The 26711-nt window shown below is 28.2% G+C and overlaps 1 pseudogene; it reads left to right on the forward strand.

Annotated features, from left to right (window-relative positions):
* Nucleotides 1-1258: 1258 nt before the first annotated feature.
* On the forward strand, nucleotides 1259-26711 carry LOC149515391 (uncharacterized; annotated as a pseudogene).

The raw sequence follows: 26711 nt of genomic DNA on the forward strand, positions 1-26711 counted from the left end.
CAGACTAGATTTAATCAGGTGACCAATCACACCTAACCAAAAGGATTGGTGGGGACTCCCTTTTATCCATGTCTAGTTGTAAATCCACAGATCTATACGTTATGACAATCATTGTTAGGGATTTTAGCTTGCAAATCGCATAATGCTATCTCTTTATGCTAAACCAAATTTTGAATCGACAACTTTGTAGGAATGGATGTCAGATTTGGTACATATTTGCAGGACCATGCCAAATATGCAGTCAAAAAGAATAAATTACCTGAATCCCAGATAGATAGAGCCCCTCGTAATCTTTTTTCTGTTAGAATGAGACTGAGGCTTTTCAAAGGTAATACAGCTAAACAACATTTTGGCAGCATTGGTTTCAACCAAGTCTGTTCCATAAAGCACCAACATCTAGCCCTTGATGTTGCTCGGGATGGCATTGTCCTTTTTAAGAACTCTACCAAACTTCTTCCTCTTTCAAGAGCAAAAACCAGGTCTCTTGTAGTAATAGGCTAAAGGACTTAAAGCAACAATTGATAAGGGAGTGCCCCGTTCTTTCCAACATTGAACCTAAACAGATCAAAGTTCGGTTTCAAAATTGCAAGTAGGAAAACTTGATCTTGGTTTTTGTTTTTTATTGTATTTGTTATAACTATAGAAAAATTGGTTACTTATTAGATGAGTTTTTTTTTTTTTTTTAGTTAGAAAATTTTAGTTTTGGGGTCGTCATTGATGTGTGCAGGTGTAGAAAGAAGCAAAGAAAAGAGGCTTCAAGGTTGCAGACTATGAATAGAAAATTAACAGCAATGAACAAGCTGTTGATGGAGGAGAATGATCGATTGTAAAAACAAGTGTCTCAGCTAGTTTGCGAGAATGGTTATACGAGGCAACAACTGTATATTGTAAATGTATCTTATTTTAGTCTCTTGCTCTTTGATCTTCTCTAATTCATGCTAATGAACTGTATCAAAATGTATAATGTGATAATTTATGCCCTTTATTTTCATTTTCATATCAGATTGTGATGCAATCCAAAATATGTGAGAGCAACGGGGATATGCAAAATCACCTGAGGATGCAGTCGCTTATGCCTTAAAAGCTAGTAATGCTTTCATTCTTGACATGTTTTCAGTTTAAGAGGACTTCTAGCAATATTGAATCTCATAATTAGCCAAAAAGTTTATTATTGTCATTGTTAGGGATTTTTGCAAGCAGATCATTAAATATTATCTCTTTATGCTAAACCAAACTTTGAATCGACAACTTCGTAAGAATGGATGTCAACTATGGTACATATTTGCAGGACCATACCAAATCTGCAGTCAAAAAGAATAAATTACCTGAGTACCAGATAGATAAAGCCTTTCAGATCCATTTTTCCATTAGAATGAGACTCGGGCTTTTCAACGGTATCCAGCTAAACAACCTTTGGGCAACATTAGTTTCAACTAAGTCTGTTCCATAAAGCACCAACATCTAGCCCTTAATGCTGCTCGGAATGGGATTGTCCTTGTTAAGAACTCTAACAGACTGCTCCCTCTTTCAAGAGCACAAACCAGGTCCCTTTCCAACATTGAACCTAAACAGATCAAAGTTTGGTTTCAAAATCGCAGGTAGGAAAACTTGATCTTGGTTTTTGTTTTTCACTGTAGTAGTTATAAACTATAGAAAAATTGGTTAATTTTTAGATAAGTAGGTTTTTTCTTTTTTAGTTAGAAAATTTTAGTTATGGGGTTGTCATTGAGTTGTGCAAGTGTAGAAAGAAGCAAAGAAAAGAGGCTTCAAGGTTGCGGACTGTGAATAGAAAATTAACAACAATGAACAAGCTGTTGATGGAGGAGAATGATCAGTTGCAAAAACAGGTGTCTCAGCTAGTTTGCGAGAATGGTTATATGAAGCAACAACTGCATATTGTAAATGTATGTTTTTTTTAGTCTCTTGCTCTTTAATCTTCTCTAATTCATGCTAATGAACTGCATCAAAATGTAAAATGCGATAATTTATGCCTTTCATTTTCATATTCATGTCAGATTGTGATGCAATCCAAAATATGTAAGAGAAACAGAGATATGCAAAATCGCTGCAGGAATGCAGTCGCTTATGCCTTCAAAGCTGGTAATGCTTTCATTCTTGACATGTTTTCAATTTAAGAGGACTTCTAGCAATATTGAATTTAGTAATTAGCCAAAAGGTTTATTATTATCATTGTTAGGGATTTTAGCAAGCAAATCATAGAATGTTATCTCTTTATGCTAAACCAAACCACTGTTTCCCACTTGATTTTTATTTGCAGACTCTATAAGAATGCTACAAAAGAGTAACATTTTTATTATTTGATTTGATTGATCAATGAATTGAAGACCTTATGGCTATAATGCCTTCCGGATTAGCCACTCTTTCTCCTGCCAGTTGTGCCAGGCTTTCATTATCTCCTGGATGACAGATCAATTCTTGGGGTTTTATTTTTGGATATTAGTACATTATAAATATGGGTTACTCTTCCATCCTGAAATGTTGAATCTTCCAATGCTGTTTGTTTCACCATTGACTTCTCCAACAACAGTTTTAGCTGTTCAACTTCTCCACCATTGAATTTGCTACTGATAGCTCCATGTCCAAATGTGCCAGATTTTTGGACTGATTATTCTTTCCTCAATATGTCCAAGTCAAGCATTAACTTCTCGGCATTCCTCTCCCACATCCTTGCTTCTGCAAGAAGCTCTTCAATCGTTTTTTCTACCGCTTCAAGAAGATACTTAGAATCTGTTACTCTCAAAGTTTAATGCAGAAAACTCTTGCTGATTATCCGAAGAAGTGCTTTGTGATCCCATAATTTGTGAATCAAATGATGAATGATTTGTTTGAGAAAGATCATCGAGGTGACAGTTCCCATAACGCAAATTATTTTGGGAGCTGAGTGAATCTTGAATTTTTATCAGGTTGTGTGTGTCATGACTCAAATTGCTTACTGGGGAGAAACTTCCCTCCCTATTTGACTCTCTATTGAATCATAGCTGTAATGTGAATCTGAAGTTGAGAAACTTCTTCCTACAGTGAAGAAATATTTTAAAAATGATTGTTTAAAAATTTTATTTTCTGAAAAATTTTAATTCAAAAATATTAAAAATTTAAAAAGGAAAAAATGTTTTTGATTGTTTTAGAATATCTATGTCCCAAAACATCAAATTTGAATAACAAAAACATGAGGATGAGGCAACGACAATAAGTGACATAGCAAGATAAAAAAACATTTAAATTTTATGTTTAAGTACGAGCACCATACTCTTGGGCATTTGACCACAATGTTTATTCTGCTTTATTGAATTGCATCTTGAATCTCCTCTCTACGGTTTCTGTTTGGTTGTAAACTCTTAAGAAATTTAATTAATTATATCAATTAAAATATATTTAAAATATTTTTTTTAAATAAAATTTTTTATCCCACAACAAAGTGTGGGCAAATTTTATAATAATAATAATAATAATAATAATAGTATAAGCTATCTCATATGAAGTTTTTAAACTTTATTAATGACACATACTGATAAAAAATAATTAAAAAAGAAAATTTATGATAATGTTTTAATCTTACTTATAAAATTAAAAAATTATTAGTATGAGCGATCAATGAATAATATAAGATGATATAGTTATTTTTAAGTTATTGAAGCCAAGAAACAAATATTTATAATTGAATGCTAGGATTTTTATACTTTTATTTCCTTTGGATTAGCAACAAATATTTGTGTAATTATTGTGATGATTGTTAAAATTTGAACAAATGCTCACCATTTATCCAAATTTTTAAATTGGATTAGTTGAACATTAACAAGCTCATTTAAGTACGTAGTTACATTGTTTTTAAGTTCATAAGTTTTGAAAATTTTAAGTTGAATCAATTAAACATTAAATGGTTTGTTCGAATGCTTATTTTTCAATGCAATAGTCTATCATATGTCTAACTTTTATGCACATCTTTGTTCTTGAAGATGAAGAGGCATATAAGATTTCTAAAATGCAATTTTAGTTTTTTTTTTTAATGAATAGTTAAAATTGGGAAATTGTGATTTGCATGTGTTCAACAGTTAAAAAGTCATGATTACTCACATATATACGACTTGATAGTCACTTTACGAAAGATAAAAATGGGTTAACAATCTTATCTAAGAGCATATCTTTATTAATATCTAATGTCAGATTTCTATAAAGAATAACCTCAAAAACATATAGGCTAAATGCAAGCACATTTTAGAGAGATTAATTGCATATAAATTCTAAAAAGCAATAAACATAAATGATAAAGCATGTATAAGTTTTGTATTTTCATAATTTACTCTTTTTTGTATACATCTTTTTTGTTCGCCAAATTTTCTTTGTTATTTAGCCAAACATTTTTCGTGAAAGTAATGGATCTAGCAACTCCTATTACATCTACAAATGGATAAACAAAATTTTAAATTATGACTAAATAAAATCTCATAATCATTAACATCAATCAAAGCAAAAGTAATGCCCTAATTCCATGAAAAACCAATTATTTGCAAATATATGTTAATGAAAAATCATCTAAAAAATGAGAAAAAAAATAACAAACTAATAAATAGTAAGAGCTCAAACAATGTTGGTGATAAAAAAAAATGCTACATTGAATTTTCAAAAATCTATTTTTATACTATGCTTTTAATTTCATTTGTTTGTTTTTCCTTTTCATTCAAAATCTTCAAATCATTTTTTATGTTACTTTATAGTTGTAGACACCCTATTTTGTTTAGGGATTTTTTTGAAATTCATTGGCTTCGGATTGTGCAATTGGACTTTAATTGAAAAAGTGAATTTTGAGTTCAAAGATTAAGTCTTAAATTTTATTTGTAGTTTAATATTTTATTTACTTTTTGTTTTTTTACTCAAAAGATTTAAAGTCAATTAGTAAAGATAAAATAAGGGTAAAAATAAAAAAGAAAAAAATATTAGATTTTGCATGGAAAACCTTAGATTCAATTCAACTCTTGAATTCTATCTTAGATTTTAACTTTAATAGTTAAATAATTTTGAAAAGACTTGGGGCTCAATCTATTGAAAAGGAAAAAATTACACAGAGAATAAAATTTGAAAATAAATTTTAAATTCAGTTGAATTAATTTCTTCTAAATCAAAAGGGATTCAATCTCTATATAAAGATCTTGAATCTAATACCAAAATGAGGGCTTTAGAGCAATTCACTTTAAAATCAAATAGGGATCATTGATAAGAAAGAAATTTTGGGTAAAATTTTTAATCAACAAGGAAGAAGCAATCAAGTAAAAAAAAAATTTGTAAGAAGATCTAGTTGAAGTTTTTGAAAAGAAAGCTAAGATTTATAGTAGGAAGTATCAATTTTTGAAAAGTGAAAAGTTGTTGGAACTCATGATCCATTGAGGTAATGTTTGTTTTTATTTTTTTTTTTTTGTGATTTTTGCATAACTTTTATAAGATTTAATTACTTACTCTTATGTTTATATTTATTGCATAGTATTTATTTTTGCATGAATTTGCATGATTAATATTATATTTGCATGATAATTTATTTGTCTAATATATTTGTTTGCATGATTAATATATTTATTTGTATGATTTATTAATATATTTGTATGACTATTAATATATTTATTTGTATAATTATATTTAATTTGATTGTATGATTATTAATAAATTTAATTGCTTGATTATTAATATATTTATTTGCATGATTATATATTTAATTGCATGTTTATTTATATGATTATAGATTTAATTGCATATTGTTAGCTTTTTAAGTGAGATGATGATCCAAGAGAATGGTGAATTGGATTTCTTCAATTTTTTCTCAAACAAATGATTTCAATATAATTGAATGGAAATTAAAACAACAAGCACTTTTGTTGAAAATATAATGAAACAATAATAATTAATGAACCTAAAATCAAATATAAATAATAATAAATTGTAAGGAGATAGGGATAGAGAAATCAAACACAATGATTTATAAAGGTTTCGTCATTCTTCACAAGGCACCTACGTCCTCTTTTCTTGGTTGTCCACACCAAGGCTTCAATCCACTATTCTTGAATTGAAAATACAACCTATCTTTTTTTTTCTAAGGCTTAAAATAGAAACCTCTACCCTTTGTAGTATTTTATCCAATCTCACTACAAAGCTCTCAAAAGAATATTTCGCCTCTTGTTCTCTTCCACCATTGTATATCAAAGGTAATTTTGTAAACAATTGAACAACCTCTTTAAGGCTAAGTGTTTGCTAAGTTTAAATACAAGAAAATGATGAATGAACAACAAATATGATTTTGGATACAATAAATACAAAGATATAGACTTTAAAGCTCTAAAACTCTTGAGAGAATAAATATATGACTTGTTTGATCTTGCTCTCTTAATTCATCAACCTTCTTGGTGTGTTGGAATGACCAATATATAAAGAAAATGAAGAGCTAGCCGTTGGGGATGCTTAGCAGAAGAAAATAACTGTTGAAAGCATGAAAAAGTAGCCGTTGGAAAGTTTTTGCCCAAACTCGATCCATCCCTTCCATGAGGGGATCGATTAGTTCATGTTTTGAACCAAGTCATGCTTGAAAATAGCCTACCCGATCGATCCCTTTATGGAGGGGATTGATTGGTTAAGGTACCCAATCGATTGGGTCAACTAGGGGATCGATCTTGTAACCCAGGGGATCAATCCGATCAAGTTGCTTTGTTGTATCCTATTTTGCACTTTACTTACTAATTTGATCATATATTAAGTCATACAAATCCAAATCACAAATCTTTTGAAGATTTAGAAACTAGACTTAAAGAGTGTTCTATCCATATAAAATTCATCACCTAATTCATTGTGTACAAATTATAGTGAATTTTCAAATTTACCCATTGTGCAGTTTTTAGACAACTACAAAGTGTCTAGTAAAAATTCAAAATCTTTTCTTAGAAAATTTGAATTTTGATTTTGTTTAATCCATTAGAAAGTAGACTTAAAAAGCTTTCCAACCATATAAAATTCAAATATTAAAACTTTGTGATTTAATATAGAAAAATAAAATAAATTCAATGTTGGAAAACTTTATTCTTGTAAAATAACTTTCGTAAGTTAAACTATTTCTCAAAACCAACATTATCAAAATTTTATGAAGTCCAAAATGAATAAGTTCACTTTAAAAACAACAATTGGACTTTCATTTAAGCTTAAATAAATAATCTTTAATGATAAATTTGGTTTGAGAAATATGAAAACAAAGAAAGGTTTACACTTTGAAAAACATATTATTCATTTAGTACCAAAATATAAAACTTAAGAACATGTACTAAATAAATCTTTTTCAAAATCTTGATCAAGCTTATTTAGCTTAATGTTTTGTCATTTCAAAATAAAGATCATTTTAAGGCTAACAATCTCCCCCTTTTTGATATGACAAAACTTAAAGATAAATTTGATTAATGAAAAACTTTTTTTGAAACATTTAAGATTTTGAAAAACATTTTGAAAAACTCCCCCTTAATTTATGCATCCTAATTCAACACAACTCACCAAACATATGTTAGAGCATGTATACCAAATTAGCACAATCAAATATACGCATGTCAAGCACAAGCAAATTTGTCCATATGATAATTCTCCCATTTTTTGTCATAATAAAAAGGCATGAGCATATTAATGAGAAAATAAACACAAAGAAGCATCATTAACAAATATATTCATGAAACATTTCTCCCCTTTATTGTTTAAGCTCTTTATACTAAATGTTACCAATTGCTATAAGCATACGAGAAGAAATATCTCTAAACCATCTCCCCTTTTTTGTCATTTTAAAATAAAGAGATCAATTCAAGGCATGGGACAAAATGCTTGATACCAATAATATCAAGAGTATTTTGAATGCATGTAATCAAGTGTAATATGCACAATAAAGTTCACATACATGTATTCAAGCACAAAAGTATAATAGTATAAATGTATCCAATTTTTAGCATTCTAGCACAAAATCATTCATATCATGATTGTTATGAGTAAAGAGATACAAGAATATTATGCATGCTACTCATACATCGTGTTTTCATGAAATGTGATTAGAATTTAAAACATCATTAGCAACTAAGCATAAATTCAAACACATACATATAAGCTCATACAAATTGTTAAGATTACCAATTGCTAAAGATATGTTATCACAAAGCATACCAATTATTATCACAAACAAATCAAACAAAATTGTATTCTAAGATTTCTCCTCATTTTCAAAATAAGGATTAATCAATATAAGGCACAAATAATTTTGCATGAGAGGTAAAAGCTATATCAAGGATAGGCACATAAACAAGTGTCCATGAAAGTTAAAAATTGCAATTTTGATACCAATTGTTAACAATTTTATTCAACAACTTTCATAGAGGACACATACTTCAAGCATAGGAGAGATTCATTCAATACATAGATAAATGATAATAGTAGTCTTTCATAAGCTATCATATCCAAACAAGAACCAAAAGCTCATATGAATTTAATAAAGCATGAATACTAATGAGTAATAAGGTTCAATTATCATCATGTTATAATAAAGATTATTCAAGCATTTTCCAAACATGATGAACATATAAGTTATAGCAAAGAAATAATAAAAGTATAATTATTCAAATATATTTTAAATTATTTCAATGCATTGCAAAGTACTTAACTCAAACATATGCAAGTATTCAATCATATATTTCAATCAAAATCATACAAGCATATGCAAAATGCATAAGCTATAAACCTAATTAAAAAAAAATGCAAGTATTTAGGCACAATTTGGTACAGGCCATCTTAATGATCTCAATCTATGAACATGTATATAAATTTTAAATTTATATTTCATAATCTATAAGTCAAATCAATTTAAAGATCAAGAAATCAACATGTCCAACTCATAGCCATGTTCAAATATTCATGAAATGAAAACAATTAATCAAAGCAATCAAGAACTAGGCATAAATATCAATAAATGTGAGTTAATCAATCCAAGCTTTCAAAAATATTAGAACAATATCTACCAAGTGGCTTGGTGATTAATTTGTGCAATGTATTCATATGTTCTAGCATAAAATCATATATTTGCACATATCACAGTAAGCATGTATATTATCCAAACTTATACATCATATCATAAAGTTGATACATTTACCTCTATCCATGTCAAGCTTTGTTGTTGTGCTCATTTAGCTTTGAATTCTCCAATCCACTTCATTTGAGTAAAACTAGGCTTAATTGATAAAGATGATATGTTTTGCTTACTATACTTGAAATTTCAAAAAATATAGGCTCATTCATGCTCATTTCAAGTTTTCCTAGCATAGACTTAAAAAAATTTCTTAACAAAGGATTTTCATTAGAAGCATCAAGAAAATCAATTGATCAAAATTATACCAATTGTTAGAAAATAATTCTATATTCTAAGTCATTATAAGCAAAAGAAAATTTATTCACTAAGCATAAGTTACCAATTACAAGGGAGATATATACTTAAGCTAAAGGCTATATATCAATTTAAGCATCAAATAGCACAAGAATGACACTAAGGTAAAAATTCTTATGCAATGTGCAAAAATTAAATCTTTTAGATCATTTGTGAACACAAAATAAAGATATTAAATATTCATGTATGTTCAAAAAATCACGAAAAAATATGTCAAAACCAATTTAAGGCATTATAAAATTCAAAAATACTCAAGAAAGACATATTTATCATCAAAAACATATTCAAAAGAATTTTAGCACAAAAGCATAAATATGTCTACACAAATTATATGCCGTAATCAACAATGACTTAAGTTAAAAATAAGCATCATAAGACAATCATTTACTTAAGTCATATTGAAAGCATGTCAAGTAAAGCTCAATCATATTCATATAAGTACACACTTGACAAGAATAATAGATGAACCAATAACACATATCATTTACAAGCAAGTAGTTCATCATATTCAAAATCACAAATTAAGAGATATATCAATTAAGCATAAAGATCCAAAATATTTCATAAAATTAATAAAACATTTAAGCACAAAATAGGCATATTTAGCAAAATATCTTTCACAATCAAGAGATAAACAATTTAGCATTTTAAACCACAAGCATTAGGTCAAATTGAATTAATGATCATATGAGCACATATCTTGACCAAAAACATATAGATGAACCAAGAATCAATATATTTCATTTAAACACATAAAGTTCATCAATTCATCAATCACAAGAGAAGAAATTAGATCTTGAATTAATAAGGATAAAGAATTAAAGCATATTTCAAGATTATTTCATAAGAAATCAAAAGATGAACAATTAAACATCAATATTTATGATTTAAGCACAAGATGATCATCAATTTTTAAAATAAAAAATCAATAGTTAAAATAATTTAGAATATAAAAATCAAGTTTTAAAAAAATATATTTCACATTATCCAAGCATTAAGAACAAATTGAGTAATTTTAATCAACATGATCATATAGGCATATACAAAATATATCTCAAGCACTAAACACAATATCAACAAGCATGAGGAATATATTAAAATCATACATTTAAAAGAAAAAAAAATAAATGCATACTTAACTCAAGCTCACATATATAGAATAAAATTAGTAAATTCAAGATATATCAACAAAGCATATACCAATATCCATTAAGCATTCTATGTTCAACAAGAATAGGCAACCAAATTTTACATAATCAAATCAAGCATTAAAATTTCATCAAAAATAGGTAACCAAATTCAAATCATCTTCAAATAAAAGTTTAGAGGCTACCCATCTCCATTGTGTGTTTAGAGTATTCAACTTCAATCTCACATTGTAGCTTCTTGCTCTAGCACACTTACAAGAGACAATCTCATTTGATTTTTAATACCCAAATTGCTTTGGGTCTTTAAGAGTTAATGACTAAGTCTCTTGTTCCTTTAAGAACCCATACTTGCCTGATTCTTAATTGAAACTTTCTTCAAATAAAATAAGTATGTATAGTGTAACCATGAAAATTACAAAAATTACATTTAATAATTTTAGGAACTCTTTAAAATCTTTTATTTTTTTATTTATCAATTCATCAAATTTCTTTTTCAAAACAAAATTTTCTTTTTTAAAAAATTCATTTCTACTTTGAGAGGTTTTTAAATCTATTTTCAACTTCTCATTTTCTTTTTCTAAAACATTTTTTGCATTCATCAAAAGATCATTTTCAACATTCAATTTTGAAATCATGAGATCATGAGTGTTGATATTTTGATATTTTGAAATCAAAAGATCATGAGTGTTGATATTTTGATAGAATTTTTTTGTATGACCATGTGGTGTAAATAAAAACAGAGATTGGAACTGTTTAATTTGCATGATAAAACCATATTTGATTAATGTTAATTTAGATAAAACATAATTAATTTGGTACCAATTTTGGGTGTAAAGTGGTGCTAAAAACTTTTCTACACATAACTGACTCTTGAACCTTAGTTCTAATGATGTAGACCAGAACTTATTCTTTTTAGGGACCTTTAGTTTATACTTAGGACAACCTTAAAAAGAATAGATTCATATAAAAGGCCAATCACACCTAGGTAAAAAAGATTGGTAGTAACTCCATGATTTTTGTGTCTAATTGGTAGGTTTCTCAATCTAAACGTTATGACAGTTTGACAACTCCACTAGGAACATTAGAGAGTCAAGCCATTAGTTAGTTATGTGCTATCTTAAGCCTTGCTTTGATGATTTTATTATGTAATTATTTGTTATTTTCATATTACTAATTATTGGTTTTTGTTTTCTTGTTTTGTAGATTTTATTTTTTTATGTGCATTAATGTATTTGATTATTCGGTGTGTCCCTTTACACACATCACAATTGCATTCATGCATACGCCCTATACCTAGGCTTTATCCTTTATTAGGAAAGAGTAAGTACCTATACTCTTATGAGGTGATAACCTTCGTATGAGCTAGCGAAAACTCCCCTCAAATTGAATCATTTTCGTTTGAGCCTATAATGATGGGCGAAGATTGAGGTGCCTTACTAGTCTATAATGGACAATGATGTAAGAAACAATTTGAGAGCCTTTAGATTATCAAATCTTTGAATCCAACGTGTACATGAACCCTAAGAATTCAAAACTAGGCTAGAGCCTTACCCTCCCTTTTATTAGAAAAAACTTAAATAGGACACGTGATGGGATAGTTATAAATCTTGTAAATTTATGTTATTCCTTGTATATATTTTTGCATACTAACCTTTTATGTTATGTTATTCCTTGTATATATTATATTATGTTAACTAACATTTTTTTTCTTTACTTTATTTTGTATGCATGCTTTATTAGATTTACATAAGAAGTGATTACTACAAAATAATCTTAACAAAAAGAATTTCAATTACATCCATGGAGAGACTATCAAAAATTTTTATATGCCTGAGAATAAAGTCTGAGGAAGTTCAGCTTAAAGAAAGTGATTGTTTGCTAGCCAATTATGTAATTATTCTGCCTACCAAAATCCATCTCAATCTCAAACGAAATGATCGTAATGATTTTGTTAGTATTTGGAACCAATTGAGTGTTACTATCAAGAAGACTTTCCAAAAAAAGTTTGGGGACCTTGCATTACTTCTTGCAGTCCCTATTGATGATTAGCCTATCAGGGCCATGGTTCAATTTTGGAACCTTTCATATTGTTGCTTTGTGTTCAATAAGGTAGATATGTTGCCAACTATTGAAGAGTATTCAACTCTTATTCGCTTGGATCTCCCCAATCCTGATAAGATATATTTGAAAAATAAAAAGACTGATTATAAAAAAAAGCTTGTTTAAATGATTACTGTAGATGTCCAAATTATTGATAATTGGGTAAAAAAAAAAGTTGAAAGTGTTGGTATTTCCTAGTATATTGTTTGTGACTTTATATATAAATATTTTGGCACTGAAAGAGGAATGGATTTAATGGCATTCGCTTTATATAGGATGATGGTACTTCCAAAAGTAATTGGTTATATTGATGTTGTAATGGTAGATTTCTTTTATTAACTTGGTTACCAAATCAACATTATTCTTGTAATTTTAGCTAAGACTATTAGATTTTTAAATCACTGTCACCGAAATGGAGAGGGTCATTTTACTAGATATGCTCAATTGTTAACCATTTGGATGAAAAGTCATGTCAAAAATAATGGTGGTAAATTTCGCAAGCCATATTTCACTACAAGCACTCCTATCAAGAAATTTTATGAAAATGAATGGCTTACACAAAAATCCAAAGAAGCATGGATCTTATCTCTACATAAGCTCACTAGCCAAGATGTGATATGGAAAACTTTTTAGATACCTTATGGACCAGTGTTGTATGGTTGTGAAGATAAGCTTTGGGTTTTTTTTTTTAACTTTTGGGTGCAGTAAGTTATTCTCCCATCATGGTGTAAAGACAATATAGCTATGAACAATTTATCTTAGCCACTTCCGAACTTAATAAAATGAAGTTCTCATATGTTGAAATTGATGTCTCTATAAAGATAGCCAAAGCTTTACAAGCTTGGAATTTGCCTCAAAAGGAAGATAGCAAGAGATGCTAAAATGAGATTATCCCTGAGTACTTTGTATTGCACATTAGGTGAAGTAAAGATATTAAAATCCCTAAAGAAATAACTCCAAATGGCTCAACAAAATCATCATTTCTTGATCCCCTATTGGCAGTGAAAATCGATAAAATAAAGCTCTAAGTTGAAAAAGATGAATAAGAGCTTGAAAATAAAAGGCTAAATATAAAGTTAGAGAGAAGAATGGACAAAAAGTTTAAGCACTCAGACAAGAAAATGATGAATGGAAGAATCTTTTTTATGATCTCAATATCACACAGTTATCCACCAATTGTAAGTTAGCCCAACTTTTGAAAAAAAAAATAATCGTAAATAAAGATATAAGAAAAAGATGAAACACTCATCGAAGCAGAAATTGAAACACAAATGGGAGTTGTGAATAAAGAATATGAATAAACAAATGAGGCATATGTGAGAAAGCATAACCAATTGAAGTGTTTGCTTGATCAAATTACCATGGCTACTTACAAAGTAAAAAACATGGTAAAAAAATTTTGAAGAATGAAAGACACAGGTGCCATTAGTGGAAGCACATGACCAAGAACTACTAGATTTCTTTAATGAAATGCAAGCCCAATATCGATAAATTATAGATTATTTTTTACAATAAACTTTAGACTTTTCATGGATGTAATATTAAATTTGGTTAGAAATAACTTTCAATTCAATAAAGATTTTTTTTGTTAACAATTATTATGTGGTAAATCTTTCTTATTACATTTATGCATTCATATGTAAACATCTCTCCAAAGTGCATGATAATAAGCCATTCTAATTCTTAAAAAAAAAAAATCAAAATTTAAGGATAGCTCAATTTTTAAACAATTTGAGGTGCTACAACACTATATATCAAGTAAGGATCCTGGAAGAAAAAACACTTTTTGCCTTCAAAAACTAGAAAAAGCACAAGAAGAATTGAATGGGAAGTTGAAAACTATTACCAAATTATTGAAAAACATGAGTAAGAAAAAAATGGTGAAAGAAGTAATGACACAAAATGATACTGATCCACTATACCCTTCTTGCTTTAACCCATATTCAGCACATGCATCTCAAAAGGCCCAACATAAAATGTCATTCACTGTAAGTTATCCTTATATGCAGACTAACATGCTGACAACTATTGCTCATGCATTCATTTTTCCTATTTTTGGCATCAAAATATTTAATCCTACATAAGTTTCAAATCTTGATGATCTTAAGGAATAAAGAAAGCTGAAGATGGGCCATGTTGAAACTAAAGAAAGCTTTGGTTCTCAAAAGATAAATCTCATAGAATAAAGGCTTCGAGCCATTGAAGAACAAACTTTTATGGGTCAATAAATGCTACTGGATTATGCCTAATTCCTGATGTCATGATTCCACCAAAGTTTAAAGTACCTGAGTTCAAAAAGTATGATAGGATCAAATGCCTTATTACACATATTATGATGTATTATCGTAAAAGAGCTGCATAAGTTCATAATAAAAAGTTGCTCATCCATATTTTTTAAGACAGTCTTACTAATTTAGCTGTTAGGTAATATGTACAACTGGATAGATCTTGTATTCATGAATGAAGAAAACTTGCAAGTTTTTTCATTGCACAATATAAAAACAATATAGATTTGGTACCAGATCGTATATCTCTACAAAACATAAAAAAGAATGATATTGAAGTTTTAAAGAATATACTCAAGTTTAGCCACTGTTCACTGAAAATGAGATCATAATCCTATTTGTCAATACTCTCAAGGTTTCTTATTATGAAAAAATAATTGAAAATGCCACTAAAAATTTCAATGATATGGTCATTTTTGGAGAGATCATTGAAAATACCATCAAGAATAGAAAGTTTGAAGGTGGCAATATAAAGAAAGGGGTTTTGCTAAAAAAGAAAGAAAGAGATACTTAAGCTATAATTCATGAAGAGCAACAAGTTAAAGGCTTCACAACATATCATCCTTATTTGATGTATCAACCTTACTATCCAACCATTAATAATGTCTCTACAAGTCTTTATGTTTATCAACCAGTCATATAGTCACCCAACTCTTGGTCAGTTGCTCAACCTAAGAATCGAGTGAAAAGAGAAAGAGCTCATATAGATCTAATTCCTATGACATACACTAAGCTATTTCTTCAACTCATTGAGAACTATTTGGTTGTGTCAATTTATTCAGAACCTATAAAGCCTCCCCACTCCAAGTGATACAATGCTAATGCTACTTGTGACCATCATTTAGGAATTGTTGTCCATTCTATAAAAAATTGCATAGCATTGAAATATAAAGTATGAAGTTTGGTAAAAAAAATGGATTGGTTAATTTTGATCAAAAAATAAGGTATGTGTTATCAAGAACCTTTTACTTAACAACACTGGGGTATAATTTTGAAGGAGTTTTTTATAAATGTTGTTATCTTAGGAACATTAAAAAATAATACAAGTTTTGAACATTTGTGTGTCTTTTAAGTCAATCTTTTATTTATCTTTCATCATTTTAATAAAGTGACAAATGCATTTTCATTACATTTCCTCATTTGTTCCATTGCTTTTATATATATGCCATTCATATTTCACCCATTCCTATATTCTAAATAATGAATGTTCAAACAATTATTATAATAATTTAGGATTCAATTTTGAAAGCATCATTCATATTGATGGAATTAATAAGTTGATACTCTTAATCTGTTGAGATTATTGAGGTAAAAAAGGATAGGTTTCATGAAATGAAACTAGCATGAGATTTCACTTATTCATATATGAAAATGATGAGTGTGTGATTTTTTGTGATGATTTGCTCACAAGTTTGCTCTTCATCAATAAATATTTTCTATTGAAAGTATTCATATTTGAAATGAAAAATGATCATTTTTCTTTTCTCCTTCACATAAGGATTAAAATTATCCAACTGCTATCCCATTTAAGTTTATTGATTTTTTTTTTGGAAGACTAACCAAGAATCACCTTTCACATTAGTGGTAAAGTTTGAAAAAGGTTTGATTATAAAGAGAAAAAAAAAAAAAAAAGGAAAGTGAAAGTCTCTAATGCTTTTGGAGGAAAAAAAAAAACCCTTCTTTAGTGCTCAAATCTTTTTTAAAAAATGATGAAAAGTGCAAATCAAAAAAAATGTGAAGAAAAAAAGAGATTTGATGAAGAATAGGGCAAAAAACAATATTACTCCAAATGATAATAAATGATAATAAATGAATCTTTGGTTTATAAATGATCCACTATACCCTAGCTTACATTACATTTTTTAAAAGTTTATTTTGATCAAATGTGAATGGCTAAAATGAAGAATTATGAATTGAACTAAAACAAACTTGTAACAAAAATGTTGGAAATTTTGATCGAAATATCACTGATGGATTAAGAAAAAAGAGGAAATAAGAAGGAAAAAATGTGAAATAAATGTGCAAAAAAGCAAAAAGGCTAAAAAAGTAAAATACAAAAACAAAAGAAAAAAAAAATAAAAAAGAGAAAGAAAGAAAATTTAAACTGAAAACACGAAAGGATGTAACAAAAAAGAAACTTGAAAAAATAGCCTTAATAAAGATCTCCAAGAAATAAAGATAATTCTTGAATTGATGAAAGATCAATAATATTAACGAAATGAGTTTCTAAAAAAGAATTCAGAATTAATTTATCTAGAATTATCTAAATATTCATTATCTTAAATGTTGCGTACCCTTCCTAGCATTTATCTTGATGATTCATCTTAAAATGATTTATTTACATATTTATTATTTACCGAACTTGTTCTTATAATGAATACACTTTCTTGATTTTTTTTCTAGTTTTTCACCATTTATTTCTTCCCATGAAGAATTAAAAAAAAATATGATGGATTACATTTGGCATTGAATTAAAATGATGATGAATGAATAAATGACTCTTATGAAAGATCCTTGCATTATTTCAAAAAGTTGAAAATGATTCGGGCATATTGAAAATGAAATATAAAAGATGAAAGAAGTTTAAAATGATGTTGATCCTTGTAGCTTAAAAATGAAAAGAAACATTCTAAATGTTGAGATCAAATGATGGAGCTAATGAAAATAAATTTTTTGTCATAAATTTGTTAATACATTTGTTGGCTAGTTCCAAAGAAGTTGAAAAAAATGATGAAAAGCTGAAAAAAAAAAAAAAGATATTAAGAAGAGTTTTGAGATCCCATTAAAAGAATAAAACTTTAGATTTTGATGATATAATGGATGAGACTACTTGATAGTGCATGATAGCTCAAGTTGAAAACTGCAAGTGTTGATGAGTTAAAAGGAATGAGAAGATAAATCAAGAGTTTTGAGAACCCTCTGATTTACCACAATTGAAAAGATAAATGAATTGCTTTGCATACATTGTATTCACCACATGCATTACATGCATGCATCATGCTAAGAATATTGCACTCATTTATGGCATTCATCATGCATATTTGAAAAAGAAAAATTTTAAAGTTTGAAATTGGGTTGAAATTTTGCATTCATGCGTTGTATTCACTGCATTCATTACATGTTGCATATATTGTTAGCCTTGAATTGATCCTTATTTTGAAATAACAAAACATTAAAGCTAAATAAACTTGATCAAGATTTTGAAAAAGGATTTATTTAGTACATGTTCTTAAGTTTTATATTTTGGTACTAAATAAATAATATGATTTTCAAAGGTTAAACAAACCTTTCTTGGTGTCATATTTCTCAAACCAAATCTATCTTTAAAGATTATTTATTTGAGCTTAAATGAAAGTCCAATTGTTGTTTTTAAAGTGAACTTATTCATTTTGGACTTAATACAATTTTGATAGTATTGGTTTTGAGAAATAGATTAACTTAGGAAAGCTGTTTTACAAGAACAAAGTTTTCCAACATTGAAATTGTTTTATTTTTATGTATTAATTCAAAAAGTCTTAATATTTAAATTTTATATGGTTGGAAAGCTATTTGAGTCTACTTTCTAATGGATTAAACAAAATCTAAATCTAAATTTTTTAAGAAAAGATTTTGAATTTTTACTAGACACTCTGCAGTTGTCAGAAAAACTGCACATGGCATAACTTTGAAAATTCACTATAATTCGTACACAATGAATTAGGTAATGAAATTTATATGAATAGAAATATCTTTAAGTCTAGTTTCCAAATCTTCAAACAGTTTATAATTTGGATTTGTATAACTCAAGTTATCGTCAAATTAATTAGTAGAGTAACAAACAGGAAACAACGACCTAACAACTGACAGGATTGATACCCTCATGGAAGGGATCGATCGAGTCATGATTTTTAGACATAAATTGGTTCAAAACATGAACCAATCGATCCCCTCATGGAAGGGATCGATCGGTTTTGGGTGTGGGCACTCAAACGGCTATTTTTTCATCATTCCAATGGGCATTTCTTCACTCCAAGTTTTCCCAACGGCTACTTCTTCAATTTCTCTATAAATTAGGCACTCCAACACACCAAGAAGATTGATGAATCAAGAGAGCAAGAGCTAATAAGCCACACTTTCATTCTCTCAAAGAATCAAGAGCTTTTAGAGCTTCAAAATCCATATCTTTGTATTTATTGTATCCAATTTTTATTTGTTGTTCATTCATCATTTTCTTGTACTTAAACTTAACAAACACTTAGCCTTAGAAAGGTTGTTCTATTGTTTGCAAAATTACCTTTGATGTACAAGAGTGGAAGAGAACAAGAGGTGAGATATCATCTTGAGAGCTTTGTAGTGAGATTAGATAAAATACTATAAAAGGTAAAAGTTTCTATCTTAAGCCTTAGAAAGAAAAAGATAGGTTGTATTTTCAATTCAAGAATAGTGGATTGAAGCCTTGGTGTGGACAACCAAGAAGAGAAAACGTAGGTGCCTTGTAGAGAAGGACCGAACCTCTATAAATCATTGTGTTTGATTTCTCTATCCTTATCTCCTTACAATTTGTTATTGTTTATATTTGATTTTAGATTCATTAATTGTTATTTTTTGTATTATATTTTCATCAAAAGTGCTTATTGTTTTAATTTCCATTCAACTATATTGAAATCATTTATTTGGGAAGAATTTAGAGAAATCCAATTCACCTCTCCTCTTGGATTACCATCTAACCTATAAAACTAACATATATCATTGCATTTATTACACTCATGCATTGCATGTTTGGAAAAAAAAGATTAAAGTTTAAGTTGTGAAATTATGATGGAATTTGAAAAATCTTTGGCTTATGCATTCATTGTATACATACATTGTATTCATCATATTCATCCCATGCATCATGCATGTTTGAAAGGAAGAAAAATTAAAGTTTGAATCTTGAAATTGAATTTAAGAATTATAGAGATAAATGAATTTGAATTTGAATCTTTAAAGATATGAGAACCTTCTGATTTACCGTAATTAAAAAGATAAATGAATTGCTTAGTATACATTGCATTCACCACATGTATTACATGCATGCATAATGCTGAGAATATTGCACTCATTCGTGATATTCATCATGCATATTTGAAAAGGAAAAATATTTAAAGTTTGAAATTGGGTTGGAATTTTGCATTCATTGCATTCATGCATTGTATTCACTGCATTTATTACATGTTGCATATATCATCGCATTTATTGCACTCACGCATTTTTGAAAAAGAAATATCAATGTTTAAGTTGTGATATTAGAATAGAATTTTGAAAAATCTTTAGCTCATGCATTCATTATATGCATATATTGTGTTCATCATATTCATCATATGCATCATGCATGTTTGAAAGGAAGAAAAATTAAAGTTTGAAACTTGAAATTAAATTTGAGAATTATGAAGAATATTTTTATTCATTGCATATGTTAGGAAAGCAAGAAGTAAAAACTAGATGAGAAAATTCTTTTAAAAAGAGACATTAGAATATATCAATGATGATCTAGATGAGATACAAAGAATCACTTAAGGTAAGAATTTTTTTAAGTTTCAATGCCTTTGTTAAGGAAGAGCTTTTTTGAAATAAGAATAATTTATAAGACCTTAGGATATGATATTAAAATTTTCAAATTTTAATTTTTAAAGTTTCAAGTCTTTATTAAGAAGGAACTTTCCTAAACATGATTTTATTTTTTTTCAAAGTTAAAGCCTTGGTGGAGGAGTTCTTTATTTTTTCAAAGTTAAAGTCTCAGTGGGGGAGTATTTTAATTTTTTTAAGTTTTAAAGCCTCAATTGTGAAGGAGCATTTTATATTTTAAAAGTTTTAAAGCCTCAGTTGTGGGAGAATATTTTACTCTTCCAAAATTCCAAAGACCCAGTTGTAAGGGAGTATTTTATTTTTCAAAAGTTTCAAAGCTTTAGTTGTGGATGACCATTTTATTTTTCAAAATTCCAAAGCCTCAATTGTTGAGGGAGCATTTTACTTTTCAAAAGTTTTACAACCTCAATTGAGAGAGAGTATTTTATTTTTCAAAAGTTCAAAGCTTCAGTTGTAAAGAAAGTATTTTGCAAAAAGTTTTAAACCTCTGAGGAGGAGTCTTTGCAATTTTCTTTTTCGATTTTTCTTAACCCAGATAAAATGGAATTTTTGTCTTTGTACAATTCTAATTTCACAGAAAATGCACAAAGTGGGGCAACTATAGACACCCTATTTTGTCAAAAGATTTTTCAAAATGCATTAGGCTTCGAATTTTATTTTTGATTGTGCAATTATGCCTTAATTATAAAAGTAAATTTTGGGCCCAAAGATTAAATCCTAAATTTTATTTGTATTTTAATTTTTTAGTTTAATTTTTATTTTTTTAATCAAAAAAGTTAAAGTCAATTGGTAAAAAAAAAAATTAAAAGGGTAAAAATAAAAAAGAAAAAAATGTGAGATTTTGCATGAAAAATCTTGGATTCAATTTAACTTTTGGATTCTATATCAAATTTTAACTTTAAAGGTTAAATAATTTTGGAAAAACTTGGAGCTCAATCTATTGAAAAAAGGAATATTACACAAAAAATAAAATTTGAAGAGAAACCCTAGATTCAGTTGAATTAATTTCTTCCAAATTAAAAGAGATTCAATCCCTATATAAAAGCCTTGAATCTAAGATTAAAAGGGGGGCCTCAGAGCAATTCATTTCAAAATCAAATAGAAGTCATTGAAAAGAGAAAAAATTTAGACAAAATTTTTAATTAACATGGAAAAAGCAATTAAGCAAAAAAAAAATCGCAAGAAGATCTAGTTGGAATTTTTAGAAAGAAGACTAAGATTTATAGTAGAAAGCATCAATTTTTGAAGAGTGAAAAATTGTTGGAATCCATGATTTATTAAGGTAATGTTTATTTTCATTTTTTGTGATTTTTGTATAACTTTTATAATATTTAATTGTTTGCTCTTATTTTTATATATATTACATGGTATTTTTTTTTGCATGAATTTGCATGATTAATATTATATTTGCATGTTAATCTATTTGCCTAATATAATTGTTTGCATGATTAATATAATTATTTGTGTGATTTATTAATATATTTGCAAGATTATTAATATATTTATTTGTATGATTATATTTAATTTGATTGCATGATTATTAATAAATTTAATTTCTTGATTATTAATATATTTATTTGCATGATTATATATTTAATTGCATAGTTTGCATGGTTTATATATTATTATTTACATGATTGCATGATTTATTTATTATTATTTGTATAATTATATATTTAATTGCATGTTTATTTGCATGGTTTATATATTTTTGTTTGCATGTCTATTTGCATGATTATACATATTTAATTGCATGTCTATTTGCATGATTATTAATTTATTTATTTCTATGATTGTATGATTATTAATATATTTATTTGCATTGTTATTTATTTATTTATTATAATTATTACATGATTTTATATTTATTGCATGATATGATATTGTATGATTAATATTATATTTGAATGATATTTGATTGCATGTTTCTATATTTATTATGTGTATAATTGCATGATTATATTTAATTATCTAATATATTTATGTGATTATATTTTATTTCAAGATTATATATTTGCATGGTATTTTTTATTATTGCATGATATTATATATTTACATTATTATTATTATTTCATGATAATTGACATATTTGCATGACATTCTTGCATGAATACTTTAGCATGATCTAGGCATGATATTATTACATTATATTTGGTATGATTTATAATATATTTGCATGATAATTATTGCATGATATGATTTAATATTTATTGCATGATTGTTGATATTTTGATAGAATTTTTTTGTGTGACCATGTGGTGTAAATAAAAAAGGAGATTGAAATTGTTTAATTTGCATGATAAAACCATCTTTGATTAAGGTTTAATTTAGATAATACATAATTAATTTGATATTAATTTTAGATGTAAATGGATGCTAATACCTTTGTTGCACATAACCGACTTTTGAATCTTAATTCTGATGATGTAGACCAAAACTTACTATTTTTAGGGACTCTTAATTTACACTGAAGATAAAATTAAATAAGATATATTCATGTAAGTAGCCAATTACATTTAAGTAAAAAATATTGATGACGACTCTATAATTTTTGTGTCTAATTGATAAGTTTCCCAACCTAAACATTATGACAATAGTTAATCAAAAGATTATGTTGAGTGATAGCCTGGCTAACAAATCAAATTGATTTAGCAAATTATACACATTTTCAATGTTGTTTCAACTTTGAATTAAAAATCAATCTCAAAACAAAACTCAAATGCAAGTAACCAATAACTCGAACATCACACAAACCATTACCAACATAACTACTAATAGCTAAATCATGAAATAAAAAATCAATCCTTGGTCTCTTTGCATAACTCTAATTGAAAAATCATGTAAAACAGACCTAATTGCTTTAATTGAAATTGTATGCAATTCACCAGTATCACCTACAATAGAATGAAAAACCATAATTTCTCGACTATTGATGTAGGTAACTACTGACTCAACAACTCTATTTTCAAAACATCTATTTAATGCTGACTCTTGCCTTTTAAAACTGTAATCACTTAGTCCAGCAAAAGCATTGATAGAAGACATTCTATTCCCATGACTCTCATTAGACAAACAAACATCATCTTATCTCACTATACTCGAGTCTCTATGATGGATATATTGACCACCATTGCTCTAGCACTCACTTATAGCACAACTCCTATTATCACCACAATGACAATTAACATTAATTTACAATGTGTCGTGAACATCTCCTAAACCTATTAGCCCTTAATTTTTCTAAACTTTCAATAATTTTTGCCTTAATTGTATGATAAAATCCATAACAAACACACGCAAATTTAAAAAAAAATAAATAAATACGAACAAAAACAATCAATAGAACCTTGAAAAGAATATTATCAACTTACATCAAGCAAAAAAACCAAAAAAAAAAAAAAAAAAAGGAAAGCACAATTATCGTCATAGCAATTTGCATACAAGCATATAAATCATCAATAATAATAATTAAAAAAAAATAACCACCAACTCTTCAATTAATTTACATAAAGTTGAAGAAAGTTTACCTTTTTATCCGGTTACTAGAGAAAAAATAGATGAGTAAAACTCATGTATGTAATCTGAATAAGTAAAAGAATTTCCAGACAGAAACATATGTGGTGGAAATCATAAGTTTAAAATCAGCTAAGAATGAAAAAGTTAGAAGGGCATACTCATCATGGGGTTGTCCACCTGAATCAGCGCTAACTCTTAAATGGCGGAGTTTTTTTTTTTTTTTTTTTGGACTTTTGGTTTAGAGACCAATGAAAATATGTTGTTGTCTAATAAGTGAATTTCAACAGATTTTGATTAAAGGAAAACAAACGATTCGAATCACAATTAAAATTTTATTTAATAAACCAATCAAAATTGAATATATGTATGTTTAATAACTTTACTTTGGATTATGTTCATCACGTGAATTTGTATATTATTCATTTATAAAATTGTTTATAAATTAATTAAAAGTTTATTAAAAACAAGGCTGGTTATTGTATGATTTTAGATTTTTAAGTTTGATTATATAAATTTATCCAAAAAAAGGTTTAATTATATATATTATTTGATTATTGGCTTTTTATCGTACACAAACAAATTTCTTAATTGTTCATAAACACGAGTATTAATTACTTAAAATAATATTATTTAATGTTCACAAAAATTCATTTGAAATAAATAAATCTAATCTAATTTGATTTTCAATTTAACTAAACTTTAATCAAATCAAGCTCAAATATTATTTTGAAAATTTTTATCGAATGCAAACCAAGCTTAAAACTTTTTATAGAAATAAGTCGAGTTAAAAAATAATAATTAGTTAAATTTGTTTGAGTTGGAATCATTTATAATCCTCAAAAATAACATATAAATTCTTTTTTTTTTTTTAATATCTAATGCAATAGTGCTATGAATGTTTTGAAATAAAAAGTTTCTTTAAGTCACAATTAGGATAAGGGGGAATATTAGAAATAATTGTCTTCACCGTAACAATTTGCCAACTTATAGTTTCATAGATTGCTTGTAATAATAACCATTTTGGATTCAACTTGAGCCGAGGTTGTCAGTAGTTATAGGCTCTGTCAATTATAATATTCCCTCTTGCTGGGTTAATGGTTTTTTTTTTTTTTTTTTTATAAATTGGTTGAATTTTCCATTTTAATAAAAGGTTATTAAAAACAAGTTTGGTTTTCCCCTTTTAATAACCAAACGGAAAGCAATGCATTATTTTTTTTTTCCTTTTTTTACTAAGTTAGTGTACTAAAAAAGAATACGAAGGCGAAATATAAGACAAGAAATAACACTAAATATGAGATGAAAACACAAAATTAAGATGAATTAGAATATTTATGAAATGATTAACGGTTGTTTAACTAAAATTATAAAAAGAAATTGTGTTTTTCTCTTTATTATTTGATTTGAATTTGATAAGAAGATATGAAAAATTAATTTCTTATAAATTTACTAAGATGTTAGGTAAGTAAATTTATTTGAATCTATTTAAGAATATGAAATGAAACTTAAAAACTTTTATAGCTAAAAAAAATTCTATGAAATGAAAGTAGTAAACTGTTTGAAAAAGAGTTGAGTCTGGGTCAAGTGGAATATTCATAATAAAAATGCGTTTGGGCCTCTGTCATTTGGGCTAGTCGAAAACTTCTCTGGCTGTCTTCTTCCACTGTTCGACCTTTCTAAAAGGTGGTAAAATTTTCCAAGCAAAAGAACTTGCAAAAACTAGGACGCCGTTGCCGGGGATCGAACCCGGGTCACCCGCGTGACAGGAGGGAATACTCACCACTATACTACAACGACATTGTGTTATACGGTGAACCAAATTTTATATAAGTTGATAAGTTAAGACTTTGACAAACATGCTATATGATAAAATAAGGTCCCACCAAGAGCAAATCTCAATGGCAATGCTCAGCCCCAACCTCATCCCTCTCCAGCGGCTCCGTGGAACCCACCGAACTACGCCGCCAGACTCTCCAACCTCCTCACTCTCACAGGCTACATTCCTCTTGGTTGCCCCACCATGGCTCCATTCATTCTTGGTGCCTTAGGCAAACATTTAGACTTAATCAACACCCTTTTTTTAATACCCAAAGTTGTTCAAATTTACAACGGATTAAAGTTACGTTCCCTCAAACCGCTACTTCAAACAACTTAGCCTCGTCGCTTGGGGAAGGATATGGTCGGAAAGTGTTGTGTCCGGTTCCAAAAGTTACGGACTAAATGAGCCGCCACTCGTTCCAGATTTTCTTAAGGTTAGTGGTGGGTGGGTCCAGGTTCGTATTGGCGCGTACCAGACGAGGTGGGTGGGGCGCGATTGTGCGGATGTGGTGGTGAAGAAAGGGGAGGAGAATGAAGGGGAAGTGGATGCGGTTGGATTTTTACGAGTTGTGCGGATGAGGGGTTTTGAAAAGTTTAAAAGGAGTTTGGGTGGGATAGGGGGATAGTCTGAAGGAGGTGGCCGCGCTTAGTGGTTGCGGCTCATGGGCTGGTCACGATGGCCTGGGTGGAGAGTTTGGGAGCGGACGTTGTTGTTGTGAGTTCGAATTTTGCTAGTTTTTAAGGGACGCGCTTGATGTGCGTTTGAAGGCTTTGCGACAAGAATAG

This window comes from Durio zibethinus, chromosome 13 (genome assembly GCF_047325235.1).
Source record: "Durio zibethinus cultivar Kanyao isolate XHJ-2024 chromosome 13, ASM4732523v1, whole genome shotgun sequence".
NCBI classification, from domain to species: domain Eukaryota; kingdom Viridiplantae; phylum Streptophyta; class Magnoliopsida; order Malvales; family Malvaceae; genus Durio; species Durio zibethinus.